This window comes from Puma concolor, chromosome B1, assembly GCF_028749965.1.
Source record: "Puma concolor isolate L17-30 chromosome B1, mPumCon1.1.hap2, whole genome shotgun sequence".
NCBI classification, from domain to species: Eukaryota; Metazoa; Chordata; class Mammalia; order Carnivora; family Felidae; genus Puma; species Puma concolor.
Window position 1 is genome coordinate 24334364 of NC_141670.1, and position 17121 is coordinate 24351484.

The 17121-nt window shown below is 34.5% G+C and overlaps 1 protein-coding gene across 7 annotated transcripts in view; it reads left to right on the forward strand.

Moving 5' to 3' along the window:
* SGCZ (sarcoglycan zeta) overlaps positions 1-17121 on the forward strand; it is a 1128389-nt gene that overhangs the window by 720759 nt on the left and 390509 nt on the right. The gene's annotated exons all lie outside the window — the stretch shown is intronic.

The window sequence follows — 17121 nt, forward strand, 5'->3', positions numbered from 1 at the left end:
ATGTTTTCATGTGTGTGTGCATTGTGATATGCATCTGTTATGGACTGGCCATTAGGGATTTGGTGAAGAGGGATTTGGTGAACCTCCCTACATACTCATTTTAAGACATGTACCAAAAATGGTCAAAAGTAGTTAAACCAAGTAAACAAAATGGACATTAATTAATTTGAATGCTGGACAGGAAAGAAGGCTCTAAGTTCAAGTCAAATGAAGAAATGCTGCACTGTCGGTACAGAGCCTGACGTGGGGCTTGAACTCACAAACCATGAGATTATGACCTGAGCCAAAACCAAGAATTGGACACTTAACCAAGTGAGCTACCTCAGGTGCCCCTATCTCAGGAATGACTTCTCAAAAGGGGTAATATTTTTTTCTTTCTGGTTCTGGCTTCAAAAGATTTTTAGCAAAGTTTATAGGAGAATCCAAAACATTAAAATAAGATGTCTGATTAAAAAAATAAAAACAAGTATATATGTATTTCTATTGTGTGCCTGGACATAAAAAAGAAAAAAAATCCATTGATTTCCAAGCTGTTATCTAGAACATAGCCTGGCTTGTAATACTCACTTGATAAATGGTTGTTGGATGATCAGATCTACACATTGATTCCATAAGTTTTCATTTTGCTGAAAACAGATTTCATCCTCATCAGAGGGAGAGAGGTAGGAGAGAAGGGGAGCGGAAGGGAGATACTGAGACTAAGGAGACTAAGGAGACTAGGAGACTAAGGAGAATCAGCAGGCACCATTTTGCAGTGTATATCCTACTCTGTCATAGACTTTCATTTCTGCATAAAGTAAAACCTATGCTTTGATGCACTTTGGGTCATACTCAAGCAATATTGGTGTTTATTAGGCAAAATATAGAAGACCAAAGATATTCTACATTTCATACTACAATAAATAAATTTGATGCACAGAAAACATATGAGCATATTACTCATTCCATTTATGTGAAATGTAGACAAAGTTCTGTAAGCAATATGTGAGACAATGGTCAGTGACCAAGCTGGGTGTGGCTCTGAGATCCAATCAAATGTATTTGTTTCACATTAAATGCTCATGAAATGCAAATTTTAGGTATTTATTTCCTAACTTGTAAAACTTTGTTTCACTACACCATTGTTTCTTAGTACATATGCATTGTGTATAATAAAAATGCAACTAAGTTAGCTCATTCTCCTGCATCTACCTTCCATTTCCACCCCAACTGCCATTTACACACACATACTCTGACCAAAATGTATTCATATGGATAAACAGGGTCTTTAGGGCAAACAGTTAATTTACATTAGTAAAGTGCCATACCAGTTTGAATTATATTTGCGCTCCTTTTAATAAGAGAGATTTTGCTTAGTTTATTGAAGAGATTAATTCGTATCCATTTCTTAATTTCTTGGCTACTAAAACAGATTTGTCCACCCACAGGTGCAGTGAACATAACAGGTAATAGTTTAAAATATTGAAGTTTTACAAATCATTGTTCTTGTTCTTATTTATTTATTTATTTATTTATTTATTTATTTATTTAGAGAGGTGGTAGGGGCACAGAGAGAGAGGGAGAGAGAATCCCAGGCAGGCTCCACCCCCCCAGTGCAGAGCTGACGCAGGGTGTGACATCCTGACCTGAGCCAAAATCAAGACTCAGATGCTTAACTGCTTAACTGACTGAGCCACTCAGGTGCCCCTCACTGTAATCTTTTAATGCAACCATAGGCTCTTAGAAAGTGCCCTTGTTAATCTAATTTGGTGATAATGAAGTTCTAAGTAAAATGGGAATTCTGAAAGACATTATATTGCTCTTTATATTTAATAAAATTAGGAGCCTGAAAGAACCAATATGTTCTATAAAACTGTATTGCTTTCTATGCAGTTCCGTTGTTTTGTGGTATTTTATCTTTATATTAAAAAAATATAAGTGACTATTGTTGAAAATTTTTCATCTAAAATACACCACTGCACTTATGAATAAAAAGGCATAAATCTTCAGAAACTAATTAAAATTAATCTTTAGTTAAGTGTCAAAGAAAAATTGGCAGAGGTTAAGGAAGACTGTACTCAAGACTATTGCAATAGAGGTCGAGATTTTTGTGATAGAAGAGAGAGATTGAGCTCAAGTATTTTGAAACACAGCGAGGATGAATTTTTAAGCATTTATATAAGCTAATGGAATCTAATGGAGGACGTTAAGAGAGAGGTTGGTCAATGTGATGAGTCCAAATGTGTTTGCTAATTGGTGCTTATGAAAGTTAGGCTCCTGCATTTCCACAGAGACTGGGAGACAGGGATGTTATCTTTCTTGATATTTACGTTTCAAAAGGAGGCTCCCAGGTCCCTGAGAAAGACATTCCTGTGTTGTAAAAGTGGCAAGAGTCTCAGAGAAGATTTGCATCTCCAATGGGCAGAAAAAGATTTTCCGATTACAAATTATCTACAGTAAATGCTCCAAGAAAAGGAAGGTGGCAACCCAGAGTCAGGAGGAAATCTACCTAAAGTTTAGTCAAGCCGAGGGAGCACCTTATTGCTTTTTTTTTGGTCATAAGCCACAAGCCAAAAACAGTTTATTGTAAAGGTGATGATGGGACATAGAATATTATTTCAAACTTTTATTCAAAATACAATATAAGACAAGGAAGATGTGGTATATATATTCAAAATATATTACTCAGCCATAAAAAAAGAGTGAAATCTTGCCATTTGCAATGACATGGATGGAGCTAGAGAGTATTATGCTAAGTGAAATAAGTAAGAGAGAGAAAAATACCATATAATTTCACTCATGTGTAGAATTTAAGAAAGAAAATAAATGAGCAAAGGGAAAAGAGAGAGAGAAAGAGAGAGGCAAGTAAAGAAACAGACTCTTAACAATCGAGAATAAACTAATGGTTACCAGAAGAGAGGTGGGTGGAAGGATGGGTTCGAAAGGTGATGGAGATTAAAGAGTGTACTTGTGTACTGAGCACTCAGTGGTATATGGAAGTGTTGACTCACTACATTGTACACCTGAAACTAAGATTACACTGTACGTTAACTAACTGGCTTTAAATAAAAACAAAAAACAGTATCAGTTCATCAATCTTCAGATTGTAATGTGAGTATAAAAATATTATTAATAGTGTCAAAGAAATAATTAGATGGTAGGGAAAAACCAGGTTGTGATCTAAGAAAGGAACAGAACAAGCCAGAAAGATGGATCTAACATTGAGATATCTTTTCATTTTGGGGTATTTGCCTCTGTGGAGGAAGCAGCTGATAGGCTAAGCTGCATATTCAGGAGCTTCATGGGCTTAAGGGGAGAAAGATAGTTTTTTTTGTTGTTGTTGTTGTTGTTTTTTGTTTTTTTATAGCACGTCAAGAGTGGGGACTCTAGTTAACCACCCAGGGTGGTCTTGTGAATCCAAGGGACTATGTCCTAGGAGAAAGAAAAAATCAGAAATAAACCCATCACTACATTTACTGTTGTGTGGAAACTTTAATTGTAACTATTAAGATTCTGGCTTCGGAAACACATATACTAAAATTGAAATGATATAGACAGGGTTAGCATGATTCCTCATGATGTAAGGATTTGTGATACATTCCATATTAATGTCTTTCTATCAATATCTATATATCATCATCTATACCTATCTATATGTATATCTAAATCCATATTTATCTATTGATGAAGTGGGTCTGAGACTAATAGTTCTCCCACTACTTGTCAAAGGAAAATTATCTCCAGGCTAAGATAGTATCAGCTGAGGGATCAAAAAATTTCTAGATTTTAAACCACTAATGAGTTTTGTTCCTAGAAAATATAATTGAAATAAATTTTCAGTAAACAAAATAGCAATAGTTTGAAATAATGAACGTTTGAAACTCAAACTTTTGGAATCTAGAAGAAACAGATACAATGCTAATCACATTTTTGTGACATCAAAACAAATAGAAAGGGAGCTAGTGTTCTGGTAGCCATATTGCATAAAGTGTTATAGTTGGCTGTACTTAATTTGTCCTATAAGACATATTCCTCATCACTAGATGTGATTAAAAAAAAAAAAAAATCAGTACATGTGTGGTGAGGGAAGATGGTGGCAGTGAAAGAGGACCCTAGGCTTGTTTTGTCCTATGAATGCAACTAGATAACTACCAAATCATGCTAAATACCCCAGAAATTGACTTGAAGAGTGGCAGAACAAACTCCACAACTAAAGGTAGAGAAGAGGCCACATCAAAGAAGGTAGGAAATGCAGAGACACGGTTTGGGAAAGAAGTGGATCATGGCTGCTGCCATGGGGAAGGAACTGTGGTCTCAGAGAATGGTGAGAGACAGACTGGCACACAGGGGAGCACACAGGGAAAACAAATCCCCATAGCAATTGACTGGGAAAGCAAGAGAACTAAATTTCATCAGTTCTTGCAACTAATGGGGCTTAAAGCTTGTAGTTTTAAACATCAGTGTGCTTGGCTATAGGAGAGCTTGGAAGGCATTGTTTGGTTCTTAGAGAAAAGGCAGGTCAAATACCCTGGGAATACAACAGCATGGAAATAGTGATCTGACTATCGCTTGGGACACAATGCCGAGGTCATTTGCTTATTGTAGAGCATGTCCCAGAGAGACCTCATTCATAGACACCTCTATAAATAAAGGAACTGGGAGGCACCATTTCCTTCCCCACCCCTCAGAATAAGCACAGAGTCACCTGCAGGAACCAGTTCAGCACTTATAGTCACTACCTAATTGCTTACACCAAGCCCACCCAACATGCTCTGGTGGAACCACCTTCCCAGTCAGGATTGCCTCAGTCCCAGTTTGGCAGACCCCCTCTCCCAGAACACCAGGCCAAGCCCCTGCCAACACTATATTTCCCCACACCAGAGTTTTGCAGGGCCTCGGTTCTGGTGGCAGCATTGACAGGTCTTATTTCACAAGTAGACCAGAGCACACCCGGTTAAAAGACACCATGCATAGACCAGGAACTAAATACTGCCCACAAAAGACAAAGCAAGTCTCTGTAGATGACTGGCCTGAAAGACAAAGTGGCCAGGACAAAATAGCAGAGCACAGGCAGCACACATAGGAGACAGTGCTGGAAGCTACAGGCCCTGGTCAACTACAAGGCAGGCACTGTAGGACCTCTTCTTCATAAAGCCATTAACCTCAAAAGCAGGAAACACAACTGACTTTCCTAACACAGAGAAGGAGACACAGAGACTTAGACAAAATGAGAACCCAGAGAATTTTACCCCAAATGAAAGAGCAGGACAAGGCCACAGCCAGAGACCTAAGTGAAACAGATAAAAGTCACATACCTGATAGAAAACCTAAAGTAATGATCATGAGGATACTATTGGACTTGAGAAAAGAATGGAGGACATGAGGGAAACCCTTTACGTAGAGATAAGGAATAACACAGCAGAGATAAAGGGCACAATAAATGTAATGAGAAACATACATGATGGAATAAATAGTATGCTGGAAGAAGCAGAGGAATAAATTAATGACTCAGAACATAGAGTAATGGAAAGTACTCAAACTGAACAAAAGAGAGAAAAAAGAATTCTGCAAAATGAGAATAGACTTAAGGAATTCATTGACTCCATCAGATATAATAGCATTCATATTATGAGTCCCAGAAGGAGGAGGAGGAAGAGGGGGAGGAGGAAGAGGAGGAGGAGGAGGAGGAAAAAAGGGAGCAGATAATTTATTTGAAGAGATAATAGCTGAAGACTTCCCTAATCTGAAGACTTCCCTAAGCTGAAGAAAATTGATATACAGATCCAGGATGCACAGAGAACTCAAATCAAAATCAACAAAGCAGATGCATACCAACACATATTGTGATTAAATTGGCAAAATATAGTGGTAATAAAAATTTTAAGACAGTAACTTACAAGGAAAACCAAGAAGGCTGACAGATATTTACACTGAAACTTTCCAAGTCAGAAAGGAATGGCATGAGATATTCAAAGTGCTGAATGGGAAAAGAATCGTCAGACAACAGTACTCTATCCAGCAAGGCTATCATTCAGAATAGAAGGAGAGATAAAGACTTTCCTAGACAAATAAAAACTAAGGAGTTCATGACCACTAAACTAGCCATGCAAGAAATATTAAAGGAGAAACTTTGAGTAGAAAGGAGAGACCAAAAGTGACAGTATAAAGGTAGGAAACACAAAAAGCAGTAAAATAAGTATTTATTTAAAAATCAGTGAAAAACTCACAAAATAAAAATATATAAAATATAACAGCATATACCTAAAATGCACATAGGAGAGGAATAAAGAATAGGTTCAAACTTAAACAACCATCAACTTAATGTAGACTGCTATATGTACAAGAGGTTATACACAGACCTAATGGTAACCATCTATCAAAAACCAGTGTTAAACATACAAAGAATAAATTGAAAGAAATCCACATATATTACTAAGGAAAATCAGCAAACCATGAAAGACATAAAGACAAGAAAGGATTAGAAGAAATCTTCAGAAACCACAAAAAAAATACATATCTATCAATAATTACTTTGAATATAAATAGACTTAATGTTTCAATCAAAAGACATAGGGTGATGGAATGAATTAAAAAGCAATATCCGTCTATTTCCTGCCCAGAAGAGACTCATTATAGACCCAAAGCTACCTGTAGAATGAAAGTTAAGGAATACAGAAACAACTATAATGAAAAGGGATGTCAAAAGAAAACTGGAGTAGCAATACTTATATTGGGCAAGAAGACTTTAAAACAAAGACTCTACAATAGACAAAGAAGGACAGTATATACTAATGAAGGGGGAAATCCAATAAGAAGATCTAATAGTTATAAATATTTATGCACCCAGAATAGGAGCACCTGAAAACATAAAACAGTTAATAATAAACATCAAGGAAGTAATTTATAATGACATTAGTAGGGGCTTTAACGTCCCACTTACATCAGTGGACAGATCACCTAAACAGAATATCAACAAGGAAACAGTGGCTTTTAATGACACACTGGAATGGGTGAATTTAGCTGATATATGCAGAACCTTCCATCCTAAAAGAGCACACAGAGCATTCTTCAGAATAGATCACATATCAGCACACAAAATCGGCCTCAACAAATTTAAGAAGATCGAAGTCATACCATGCACCTTTTCTAACCACAGTACTATGAAAATAGAAGTCAACCACATGGAAAAATTTGGAAAGATCTCAAATACACTGAAGTTAAATAACATACTACTAAACAATGAATGGGTCCATTAGGAATTAAAAGAAGAAATAAAAAAGTACATGGAAACAAACATGGAACTAAAAAAGTACATGGAAACGAAAATGAAAACAAAAAGGTCCAAAATCTCTGGAATGCAGGAAAAGTTGTGCTATGAGGGAAGTTTATAGCAATACAGGCCTACTTCAAGAAGCAAGAAATGTCTTAAATAAACAACCTAACCTTACACCTAATGGAGCTAGAAAAAGAAAAACTAACAAAACCTGGAACCGGCAGAAGGAAAGAAATAATAAAGATTAGAGCAGAAATAAATGATAAAGAAAAAAAAAACAATAGAAAAGATCAATGAAACCAGGAGCTAGTTCTTTTAAAAAATCAATTAAGTAGATAAACCTCTAGCCAAACTTGTCAAGAAAAAAAGAGAAGGGAATCAAATAAATAAAATCACGAAAGAGGAGAAATAACAGCCAACAACACAGAAGTACAAACTAGTTGTAAGAAAATATTATGAAAAATTATATTCTAACAAATCAGACTACCTAGAAGATAAATTCTTAGAAACATATAAAGTGCCAACACTGAAACAGAAAGAAGTAGAAAAGTTGAACATACCAATAACCAGCAAAGAAATGGAATCATTAATCAGAAAAAAACTCCCAACAAACTCCAAGACCAGATGGTCATAGGCAAATTCTACCAAATATTTAAAGAAGAGATAATACCTGTTCTCAAACTATTCTGGGAAAAGGAAGGAAAACTTCCAACTTCATTCTATGAGGCCAACATTAACTTGATAACAAATAAAAACTCCACTAAAAAACAGAACTACAGGCCAATACTCCTGATGAACATAGATGCAAAATTTCTCAATAAAATACCAGCAGACTGAATCTAGCAATACATAAAAGAAATCATTCACCATAATCAAGTGGCCTTTCTTCCCGGGTTGCAAAGGTGGTTCAATATTTGCAAATCAATTAATGTGATATATCACATCAGTAAGGGAAAGGATAAGAGCCATAAGATTATTTCAATAGACGCAGAAAAGGCATTTGACAAAATACAACATTCATTCATGATGCAAGCCCTCAGCAAAGTAGGTTTGGAGGGAACATCCCTCAACATAACAAAGGAGATCTCTGAAAATCTCACTGTGAATATGATACTCAGTGGTGAAAAACTGAAATATTTTCCCCTAAGGTTGGGAACAAAACAAAGATATGCACTCTCACTACCTTCATTCAACATAGTACTGGAAGTTTTAGTCACAGCAATCAAGAAAAATAAATAGAAGGCATCCAAATTGGTAAGGAAGAAGTAAAATTTTCCCTATTTGCAGATGACATGATACTCTGTATAGAAAACCCTAAAGACTTGACCGAAAAACTGCTATAACTGATAAATGAATTCAGTAAAGTTGCAGGATACAAAATCGACTTACAGAAATCTGTTGCATTTCTGTATACCTAATGAAATGGCAGATAGAGAAATTAATAAAGCGATCTCATTTATAATTGCACCCAAAATAATAAGGTACCCAGGAATAAAGCTAACCAAAGAGGTGAAAGATTTCTACTCTGAAAACTATGAAACACTGACGAAAGTAATTCAAGATGACACAAAGAAATAGAAAGACATTCCATATCTGGGTTTGAAGAACAAATATTGTGAGGGCGCCTGGGTGGCTCAGTGGGTTGGGTGTCTGACTTCGGCTCAGGTCATGATCTCGTGGTTTGTGAGTTTGAGCCCAGCGTGGAGCTCTGTGCTGATAGCTCAGAGCCTGGAGACTGCTTTGGATTCTGTCTCCCTGTCTCTTTCTGTTCCTCCCCTGCTTGTGCGCTCGCCCTCTCTTTCTCTCTCTCTCTCTCAATAAATAAATAAACAAACAAATAAATATTAAAAAACAATTAAAAATAATTGTTTTACTTAGTTGTATGTATTTGAAGTTCCTCCACACCTTTTCATGGCTTGATGCTCGTCTCTTTTTAGTGTGGAATATTTCGTTGTCTGGATGTACTATGATTTATTTATCCATTTACCTGCTCAAGAACATCCTATCCTGGTTGCTTCTAGGGTCTGGCAGTTATGAATAAAGCTGCTGTAAACAACTAAGTATAGGATTTTGTGTGGACATAGTTTTTAATTTGGCTAAATATCAAGGAATGTGACTGAAAAAAATTGTATGGTGAGAATATGTTTAGTTTTATGAGACACTGCCAAACTTTTTTCCAAAATGGCTGTACCATTTTGTGATTTCCACCAGCTATATATGAGAGTTTCTGTTGTCCCATATCCTTGCCAGCATTATGTGTTGTATTCCCTCCATTTTCATCAGGCTCTTTCTCAAATATTTTCCTGTACATATTTTTTTTTTTTTTTTTATTTTTTTTATTTTTTTTTCAACGTTTTTTATTTATTTTTGGGACAGAGAGAGACAGAGCATGAACGGGGGAGGGGCAGAGAGAGAGGAAGACACAGAATCGGAAACAGGCTCCAGGCTCCGAGCCATCAGCCCAGAGCCTGAGGCGGGGCTCGAACTCACGGACCGCGAGATCGTGACCTGGCTGAAGTCGGACGCTTAACCGACTGCGCCACCCAGGTGCCCCTCCTGTACATATTCTTAACATATCTTCAACAAGATTGTCTTTGTGAACAACCTAATTTCCTTAAAATCTCAAAAGAAAAAAAAGAAAAGAAAAAAATAATAAAACAAAAAAAACACATAAAAAACACAAAACTCCAAGAAAAAAAAAAGACAAAAAGAAAAAAAAAAGGGTTAAGCATATATTAAGAGCCAAAGAAGGCAGAGTAGAGAAATAATAGTAAATTTGTGATGATATGAAACCTCATTAGCTACAGATCTACATTTTCTTTTCTTTTACATTTTTGTTTTTTTTTAAGTTTTTTGGAAAGTTTATTTATTTATTTTGAGAGAGACAAAGAGAGAGCACAAGCAGGGGAGGGGCAGAGAGAAAGAGAGGAAGAGAGAATCCCAAGCAGCCTCCACATTGTCAGCGTGGAGCCCAAAGTGGCACTTGAACTCACAAACAGTGAGATCATGACCTGAGCTGAAATCAAGAGTCAGACGCTTAACCGACCGAGGCACCCTGGTACCCCTCTTTTACATTTTTAAATAAAAGATCGTCTGGAATGTTTTGTACTGTGAGAAAAATTAGAACTCTTCAAAGAAAAATGCCATAATGTTAAAAAATTTAGGACACTTAGGCCTAACATTTTCAGGTTATTAAACCAGAGTAGACTTTGCTAAACAGAACCATTTATTAGCTGTACATATTGTTTTAGACAGGTTTACTAGATGATAAACTACTGAAGGAAAATAAAATAGTGTAATACAACTATGAAGAGGTATCTAATAAAAATAAGATAATTGTGTCATTTCTACCACCCAAACTCAATTTAGAATACTAATGGGGTAATAAAAATCACTAGTATGTAAAACAACTCACAGTGGTAAGAAGCACAAAAATATAGGTAGTAAATTTCAATAAAGAATATTAACATTCATTAATGAGCTCATAAAATCAAATGCTTAAAACCAAAGTACTTCAGTATCTCAAAGTTTGTTTTAAAGGGTTTTGCCTGCAGGTTTGGGCTGTTTGTTATTAATGAAATGCAAAAGTAGCATGCCAGTAGAAATTCATACAAGTGATTTTATAGAGAGACATTTTATGGAGTTACATATTAATAATAAGCTTCTAATTTATTACTGTAAATTATTTACAGAAGTGAAAAGACACAGAGGGTGAACTTGAAAAGAATGAAATATGTGCAGTAGAATAAACTGAACACAAGTCATAAATGAGAGGAGTAAGCTTTATCACTGCCTGCACTTAAGAGATTTTCCAAAGGGAACGAAATCTGTTTAGGTCACCTTATATTTTTATATATTTTGGAAAGCACAAATAGGGGAATGTAATACTTTGTTAAAGAATAGGTGAGTTTTTGCCTCCTTTTGAAAGTGCATAGGGGAGTTTGGAGACTGATGGTCCAAGACAGGGAAGCACAAAGCAAAACGTATGAAGGTAGTCATTACACGGCCTGGAGGTTAGTTTTGGCGACAGACTCTGGCTGTTAACTTGTTTCAACTCCATAAGGTACTTTGAGAGTAGCTGTTAGTAACTACTCCATCAAGCTGCAAGAACCAGTGTACTGGCATTCATGATGAGATTTGTGCAAGGTTCAGAGTAGAGAAAATATTCAGTAAATGGAAGCATATTATTCTTTTTAAACTCTGATTGACCATTAGCCATAGAGAAGTGTAAGTGCTCTCAAGAGTTAGAGATTCACTATCATTTGGGCTTTGTTGTAATTTTAAGAGAGTACATAAATTTAAGAGAGTAAGTGATGATTTTTTAAAATTATTGCAATAAGTTATATACATACATGCATGTACATGAATATCCAGTATTGCACCATTTAAATTAATACATTTGTTGTGCATATATCACATTTATGGATGTTATTATTTACTTCCTTAAATTGGAATTATTTCTGATTATTTGTCCTCTAGTTAGGATCCTGATTATAAAATACTGGAATATTGGGTTAGGGATTTTAATTTTATTGTAATGTCAACAATTTCTAAAAGAAAGCTGTTTTTGCACATAGCAAACAATCAATTACTATGTGAAATAAGTTAAATTATTAGCTTTATTATAAGTCATCATACATTTTCACCAGACGTATTTCCTTCTGTTTTAATAACTTCCACTTATTAAAATGAATCATTCATGGATATGGCAGCTGTTTAAATGACAACAGAATGAAATTTGTATATAAAAATTCTTAATTCAATAATTATTGCTACACTTGTACTTTGCATTTGAGTTTTATTACTTTTGCAATTATGTATCCATTATTCCAATTCTAGTCTGGCACTTATCCCCTAATTATTATACCTTTTATATTGGAAAACATTGCATTTATATATGAATATAATACTTAGACATTGATATGTACATGGAATAAAAAAGAAAATAAAACTACTTTCATTGGTGATATTATTAAAATATGATTCTTCTGCTAATACCACAAAGTGGGGTAATATAATTTGTAATATATTTTTGTAATAGAAAATGTAGAGTTCTACCACTGTGTTCTTTTATTGAAATATTCCATTTTCTAAGACAATGGCATAATAACTCATTGAATAAGTTTGCATTATGATGTCAGATTGGTGAAGAAAAAACATATCTGAACACTTACATCTTCTGGCATTCAGCATAGGTATTTGGCAGTTCCACTATAAGGAGGTCCAAAGAACAGTCATTATAGAAGATTTGGCCTTTTCAAATTTATCTCACATATTTTGGAATGATGCATTTGTAAGATTAAAACTGTCTGTGACTTAAAAAAAATTTCAATGTCTCTTCGATGGCTAAAATCATTTGGATATAATAAAAGGTTTTGTCAAGGGCAGGTAATTGATTTTTCGATGTGAATCAAAATCTAACAGTAAATTTAAGTATTTTAGCCTCTGACTATAGTTTCAAAGTTCTTTAGAGGAGAATGTCTGTAATATATAATTTATAAAATTGTTCTTTTGTCTCTAATGGGCAGGCAGATATATTTTAATTTTGTGTGAAGGACTAACTAGTATGATTTATCTTTTCCATTCTTGAAATTAATCCACACAGCTCTCTATAAAGTAAAAATATGCCTAAACATTGAAAGAGAATTATGATAATTATCACTACAAAATATATTTCTGATATTAATCAAATAGGTTTAAAAACTAATTTCTAGCATCTCTTTCTGTGTGAATGCATGAGTTTATATGCGTGTTCATGCATGTGTGTGCCTGTGGACTTGGTAGTATATATTTTAAAAAATATCTCAATCATCTACATTAAATTTGGAAGACTTGAAAAATGATTCAGCAGTTCAGATATTAATATGTGCAGGAACTAGATTAGGTATTATAATATCTGAATTGACAATAATTTGATTACTCACTTTTGTATTTTACAGAGTATCTTTAATACTTCAGTTTTGTGTGCAGAATAAGTTTATTTAGGTAACATAAAACATGTTGTTAGAGGTCATTCTTCCTATAACAGACATCCTTTCATCTGAAATCTTTTCCTCCATGCAAAGACTGAAAATTTGACAATGAATATTACTACAGATGATGAAATTTTTCAAAGATATTATTTTTCATAGAAGGCATTTTTACTTATGTTGAAATATAGTTAGGCAAAGTCAATTCTATTCATTTATGAATTTTCATCAAGTGTATTCACTAACACCTATGTAGTTAAAAATATGGAAAGAAAATTTATATTATTTTTGGCAGAGTTTTGTTCATATAATGAATTCATTATTTTCATGTTTTATACATTTTTTGCCTAATATTTATTTCAGAGTTGAGGTTAGGAAATTGACAATGTTTTTAATGAAGTAATCTCATATGTATAATGTGATAATAAAATTAAAGAACTTTGGTTTAACATGAGGGCAGTAGTATATTAGGGAAAAGTTTTCTTATTCCTAATTATCGTGTACATAAAAATGTAATTTGAAAATAGTTATAATTCTAAGCTATTATCTTAGTGAAATAGAACTTTATTTCTGTAATAAGACATAAAGAGAGTACTTCATAAACCACTGTAATATATTTTAGTATGTATGGAAGCAGGTGGGAGTTTTATTTTAGATTTAATTATGGATGTAGTAGACTGTAAGAGATTACTTCCCTTGGTTCATCCTGAATCATTGTAAGCCCTGTAAGAAAGCACGGGGTCATTAAAATGAAAGTTAGTCAAATATTTTTTCACATCTTAAATAAGGAATTGTCAATTCACATTTTTGGTGGTTTCCATATTTGTCAATCGTTTTTGTCAAATCATATTTGTAAAAATCATTTGTATACACAGTGCTTTTGCAGTGATTCACGTTTCGCAGAGTGGGAATTTAAGTGTCTGTGTTCATGTTCCTGGCTAAGGTGGAACAGGGGGACTCCTTGTCTCAGTGTTGTAGCTCTCGTATTATAAATATGCATCCTTTTTGTGATCTATTTAGTGCGAGTTTGTGTGTGTGTGTGTGTGTGTGTGTGTGTGTGTGTGTGTGTGCGCGCGCGCGCGCGCGCGCGCGCGCACACACACGCATGCACACGTGCGTATGCTTTTTTTGGTAATGAAGCCATTTAAAATGACCTAGTGCTGAAATGCTGCCCGTTGTTCCTAAACACAGGAAGGCAGTGAGGTGACTTATGGATAAAATACATAAGTTTTAGGTAAGTTTCATTCAGAAATAAGCTATAGTGCTGTTGGTCAGGATTCAACATTACTGAATCAAAAATACATATTTGATATGGTGCGTTAAAAAGAGAAACACACATTAAACAAGGTTATGGACTGAGAGATTGATGAAAATATTGCAACCAGAGCTTTCAGGAACTTACCCCTGAATTTCCCCTAGGAGCAATGGTTCTGAAATCACAAACTGAGTGTTCACAGTGACCATATAAGTGCCCTTATAGAACATTAGTGTAACTTACGAGAATTGACTATATTTAAGATTCGCTATACTATTGTACGATGGTTATCCACATTTTATTTTCTCTGATTTATCCATTCTTAACACAAATAAATTTCTGATATCTTAGGAGAAGTAAGAATATCACTATGTTTCTCTTAACAGAATCATAGAGAAGTAAATCACCACATCTGGAGATATAGCTTATATTTGGAAAAGCTTATGGGTATTTCTAATTACTTTAGATACATTTATCCAAAATAATTAGTTTGACATGGATATATTAATTTGAACCCTCTGTGAATTTACTTACGTACAAAGTATATTCACTTATTTATAATCATCATGCCAACAATTATTGGCATATTAAAATGTGGAATAATGTATTGAATTTACCACTCTTAAATGGGCACTGAGATGGTTATTTTCATTCATATATTTCCTTATTTACAATATTTACTAAATAGTTAATTGACTTTCAAATTTTGTAGGTGGGGTGACATTTCTCAAATGTGGCAAATTACTTTTGTGGCAAAATTTGTGGCAAATTACTTTTCAGGTGAGTTGGTAATAATTATAGGTTGTGTTGAATAATTTATTAGCAAAAGGGATCTTCATTTGAAGGAATTTATATGAGAGGCACAATCTCCATTGAGATATTCAGTCCAAAAATTAGGTCTTCCTTGTATATGTCATTAAAATAATTGAAGTTTATATCATATATCTAATGTTAGATTGGACTGATAACTGTGGCTGCTGCCGGAAAAACAGTATATGTTTTATGGGTATTAATTAACATCTCTAATAATATAGTCCCATCACCAAATGTAAGCTTCATGTACATATGCCAATTCCTGTATTTATTGTCAGTGCAAATTATTCACTGTTCTGTAATACCAAATACACTAAATGAGTTGAGTATAATAACATTCTTTATGTCACAGATAGTCTCCATTTTGAATCATTTAATAACTTGAGGAGATGTTAATTTATCATGCTTTAGTCTGTTACATTTTTAAGGAAAACCCAAGTTATAAAAGGCTTATTACAGTTTTCAAAGGTATTTAGTATTCCGTTAAAACAGGTTATGATATATATGTTCTATTTAAAGAAGGTTTAGATAGAAAATTTAATTTAGAGGTAAACATATCTGTCTGTATGGGAATGATATTTTTTTCCAAAGGATTTAATGAAATGAAAGGGTTTTTTTTTTTTTTTTTTTTTTTACAGACACTCCATCAGTCAACCTCAGGTTGTTTCTCTCACCGGCACTGGTGAAATGATCATTGCACCGGGAACCTAGATTATTAAAGATTGAATAAGTGAATGCCATTGTTAGACCACTTATTACTCGTTAGTGCAACCATCTAAATATGCTGGAGGACTGACTATTTTGGTATCAATGGAGTGCTATAGCAACCCATCTTTTCTCATTTCTCTGTCCAAATGACTTTCTTTTGAGCTGTTGTATGGAGGGTGATTTTATCCCTAGCACTTTGAATTCACACCTTTATATCCTCAGCTCTCTCCTGTATCAGAATGGTTCTCAGTTTAATTATTGATTATCCCCCATCATCACATTCTCACTCCTCATTTTGTGCTCAGAGATACTCTCAGGCAGAAAATAGAGAAAATAAATATATCAGAAGTAGTCTCCTAGAAGTGATTTTCCAAGAGATTATCCAAGAATACAGGAGCTAAGAGCATTGGATCCAGAAATGATTGACTTTAACTCTTGCTCTGGCACATTTTAGATGTGACTTCTGACATGTTTTCCTAAATTGTATAAGAGTTTGTCCCTTCACTTTTAAAATTAAATTAGGGGCACCTGGGTGGCTCAGTCAGTAAAGTGTCCAACTTTAGCTCAGGTCATGATCTCCCAGTTTTAGGTTCGAGCCCCGTGTCAGGTTCTGTGCTGACAGCTCAGAGCCTGGAGCCTGCTCCGGATTCTGTGTTTCCCTCTCTCTTTCTGCTCTTCTGCCACTCACACTCTGTCTCTCTCTCCAAAATAAATAAACATTCAAGAATTAAATTATTAATAGTATCTACCTCATATACAAAATGAAATTATATTCTTTAATTCCTCCAACATATATTTATTGCACACCTACTGTGTGTCAGCAACTTTGCTAAATACCAGTGATTATAAAACGGAGGAAACCAAAACAAAGAACTGATCTTTAGGAAGACATTCATTCATCAAATAGTCACACAATCATTTGTAGATTTGCAATTGTGGCAAATGCTACGAAGGAAAGATTCCTGCCATTTTCCATGAAGATAGGAGAGGTATTTGGGAGAATAAGTAGGTCAAATAAGATACCCCCGAGTAAGTGATATTTAAGCTCAGATCTGAAAAGTGAGTAAAAGTGAAGTAGGAAAATGCAAAAAGACAGAACAGATGAGCCAGATGGAGAAAACAGA